At 38.3% G+C, this 4,357-nt stretch overlaps 1 protein-coding gene across 2 annotated transcripts in view; it reads right to left on the bottom strand.

Annotated features, from left to right (window-relative positions):
• Positions 1-4,357, bottom strand: part of MAST2 (microtubule associated serine/threonine kinase 2) — a 289,345-nt gene that overhangs the window by 265,473 nt on the left and 19,515 nt on the right. The gene's annotated exons all lie outside the window — the stretch shown is intronic.

The raw sequence follows: 4,357 nt of genomic DNA, 5'->3' as shown, positions 1-4,357 counted from the left end.
AGAGGAATAACATAAGAATTATTGGCATTCCAGAACAGGAACAATCACACAAGCCCACAGAGGAGATAGTTAAAGAGCTTCTGGAAGAAAATTTTTTCCTCTTCTTTCTTCTTAGGGTTGAGCTCTGTTTATCCAGTCATTGAAGTCCAGTCAAATGGGCATCATATATGCAAGTGTGGGTGTTCTTACGTCTGTCCAGCCTCTTTTTATCAGCTGTCCGCCCGGCTCTCCACTCTAGACCTCTGTGGAGAAGAGCGAAGAGCAGAATCCTACCCAGAGAGGCAGTGAGGCCTGAGATGGAGGCAGAGAAGACAACGTCAAGAGATGGTGGGGCTGGGAGCTCGGGATCAGGAGATGGAAAGGGGCTGTGGACTGTGGTGGGAGGGGGGTGCAGGTTTACAGGGTACACCCCTTAGTTGGGTGAGGATGCATGGACAGGATGATAACTATGCCAACGAAATGATGGATGATGGAATGAATGTAAAGCTGATGTTCTCCCGTGTAGACTATCACACAATTCACAATAAAACATTAAAAAAAAAAAGAAATCAAATGACATACTGCACTGGGCAAATCTGCTGCAAAAGACCTCTTTAAAGTGTTAGAGGCAAAGACTTCACATTGATGACCCAAGCTTTTTTTTCACCACTTCATATGCATATAAAATCTGTACAAAGGAGGAATGCCAAAGAAAAATCAACACTTCTGAATTATAGTCTAGGCCAGCCTCCACCAGCAAACACCCGCAGGGAAGCTCCCACTCTCTAGGTAGTTGGGGCCATGCAGAGGTGGGCACCAAGGTTGTAAGCTCCACTGAAGGAAGGAGGAGCTATCTGCAATAACACTACTACTAGGGCAAGCTCTGATAAGTCATGGACTAGTTCTCACTAGAACAAGCAGCTGAATGAATGTGTGGGGTAGAGAAAAAAAATGAAGACTTGTAATTGTGCAGGCCAGCCAGGCACAATGTGGCCATCTTTAACTTTCTCAGGTAAGAGGCAAGTATGAGGTACAGAGGCATACTGCGTATTGATGAAGAAGCCATTGCCAGGTAATTTTCTTTTTTTCTCCTTCATTACTATTTTCATTTTTCACTGCTATTTACTGGTTTGTTTTCCTTCTCTCTAGTGTGTCTTTTCTTGCCTCACCTGACAGGAGACAGCAACTGCAGCCACAGACCCCATCCAGAACTGTACCCTCTACAACTCCACCAACTGGTGAGAAGCCAATACTAGCTGCTATCCACTGGATCAACTACAACAACCAACATCAGCTAAATCCACCCTGAACTGAAATGCATGAACAGCAAACAGAGAAGGCCAAACAATCTCCTGATCACACCCACCAGAAAACAGTTTGTGAGTACCTAAAAATATACCAACATACATTCACCAAATTAATACAAATACACCACCACCACCATGTTATCAAAAGAAGCAATATCTATTCACAGGAAGAAATATGCCAGAATAGCTCAAACAAATGACCAAGAAGCAGAGTCAGACAATCTTTTATACGAAAAAAAAAAAGGCCTTGAGAAATATCTGAAAAAGAATTCAGAAGAATAATGTTTACATACCTCCAAATGATTGACAGAAAGGTAGAGGAAAACAAAGAATTCAGAAAAGCACAAGTACAATCAAGTAAAATAGATAAAGAAATGGAGACAATACAAAACCTGCACACAGAAATCCAGAAGAAAATCACAAACGCACAACACACTGAAGTGAAAAGGAGTAGATTTGAATCAATGGAAGCCAGAATTACTAAGCTTGAAGATAAATCTCTCAATACTAGAAAGGTAGGATGATCAGTAAAAAAAATAATTAAAAATCTGAAGAAAATCTAAGACTCATGCTGGAAAACATAAAGAGGAATAACTTACAGGTGATTGGAAACCCAAAACAAGAAGAGACAAAAAGAAAGCAAATAAAAGATAGTCAAAGAGCTGCTGGAAGAAAATTTTCCTAACATCATCAAAGATGAGAAGGTAACATTCAAGAAGCTGAATGAACCCCCAAATAGGTTAGACACCAAAAGAAAATCACCAACATATATCATAATCAAATCCCAGAAAACCAAAGAAGGAAAGAATCCTAAAAGTAGCTTATAAAAAACAAAATATTACCTACAAAGGAAAATTATTAAAATTAAATTCTGATGTCTCAGCAGAAACCATAAAGGCACGACAATGGCGAGACACAAGCAAAATTCTGAAAGAAAAAAACTGACAACCACGGACATACCCAGCAAAACTATTCCTCCAATAGAACAGCTAAACTAAAGTATTTCCAAATAAAAAGGAATTTATAAAAACTAGGACAACTTAAAAAATAATAATAATAATTAAGGGAGTCCTTTGGACTGAGAACAAACAACAGCAGATAACCACCGGAGATTGACAATCAAGGCAAAACCACCCAGAATTCAATCCAGATATTGTTGTTGTTAAGTGTCACCGAGTCAGTTCCAACCCTGTATAGATAGGGTTTCCAAGGAACAACTGATGAGCTTGAAACACCAACCTTGCAGTTCAAACCAACTTTGCAGTCCAGCACATTAACCCACAGTGCCATACCAGGACTCTAATCCAGATATAGAAGTATCCAAAATAAAACAAAACTACAAGACTGAAAACAGGTAATCAATTTATAATGAAGACAACTAAAAAACAAAAAGAAGGAAAAGTACACTTACAGCATTACAAATGGCAAGGAAGTCAGGTAGATTTCAACATGAAACACAGTTTTTTTAAATGGAGAAAAAATTAATAAATTGCATGGGAACCTCAATTTCAAAAAAAGAACAGAACAACCAGAAAGAAACTCAACAAAGACTCAAAAAAAAAAAAAAAAAACCCACATTCAACCAACTTAACCTCATAGATTTATACAGAGCACTCAACCAACAACAACCCATACACCTTCTCTTCCCATGTACAAGGGACATTTTCCAGAATAGATCATGTGAGGTCACAAAGCAAGCCAAAAAAATTTTTAAAGTATTAAAATGCTATAAAGCATTCTATCAGATCACAATGCTATAAACTTCAAAATCACTAATAGGAAGATCAAGAAAAAAAAAGAAATCAAATAATTGGCAATGGTATGGCACTGTAGGTTAATGCGCCAGACTGCAAAGCCATTTGAACAGCAAGATTGGCGGTTCAAGCTCACCAGCCGCTCCTCAGAAACCCTATACAATCACTACAGGTCGGAATTGACTCAACAGCACTTAACAACAACAAAAGCTCTTTGGTAACAAAACAAACCCACTGCTCGTCTGTCCCTTTGTCACACTGTAGTGACTTGCATGTTGCTCTGATGCTGAAAGCTATGCCACCGGTATACTGAATGGCAGCAGGGTCACCCATTCATGGTGGACAGATTTCAGCAGAACTTCCAGGCTAAGGCAGACTTAGAAGGAAAAGAGAGAGACAGACTACTTTCAAATGTTTAGCCACTAAAAACCTTATGAATAGTAGAAAAACACTGTAAGATATAATACAAGCATACAGAAAATTGAAACATGATGAATAACACCAGAATATTGTCAAATACAGTGCCAGAAGATGAGTCCCTCAAGCTGAAAACACTCCAAACATGACTGGGTAAGAGCTGCCATATCAAAGAAAAGTCGACAATTATGATGTGAAAGAAGTAAAATCTTCGGGAACTTTATTTGTTGATGAGGCACACTTCAAAATGAAGAAAAACAGTTGCAAACACCCACTAATAACTGGAACATGGAATGTATGAAGTATGAATCTAGGAAAATTAGAAGTTGTCAAAAATGGAATGCATAAATATCCTAGGCATTAGTGAGCTGAAATGGACTAATATTGGCCATTTTGAATCTGACAATCACAAGATTTACTATGCCAGAAAAGACAAATTGAAGAGGAATGGTGTCAAATTCATCATCAAAATGAACATTTCAAAATGTATGTTGAAGTGTAACACTGTGTGTGATATAATAATATCCATACACCTAACAAGGAAGACCAATTAATGCAACTATTATTAAAATTCACACACCAACCACAAAAGCCAGTAACAATGAAATTGAAGAATTCTACCAAAATCTTCCTTCAGAAATTGGACAAACACGCCATCAAAATGTATTAATAATTACTGGTGACTGGAATGCAAAGATTTGAAAAAAAGGAGGATTATCAGTAGCTGGAAAATACAGCCTTGGTAAAAGAAATGATGCTGAAGATGGCATGACAGAATTCTGCAAGACCAATAACTTCTACATTGCATCCATCTCGTTGGGGGTCTTCCTCTTTTTCTCTGACCCTCCACCCTACCCAGCATGACATCCTTCTCCAACGATTGTTTCCTCCGGACAATAT

Source organism: Chrysochloris asiatica, unplaced genomic scaffold (assembly GCF_000296735.1).
Source record: "Chrysochloris asiatica unplaced genomic scaffold, ChrAsi1.0 scaffold00026, whole genome shotgun sequence".
NCBI classification, from domain to species: Eukaryota; Metazoa; Chordata; class Mammalia; order Afrosoricida; family Chrysochloridae; genus Chrysochloris; species Chrysochloris asiatica.
This window is presented reverse-complemented; position numbering and strand designations above follow the sequence as displayed.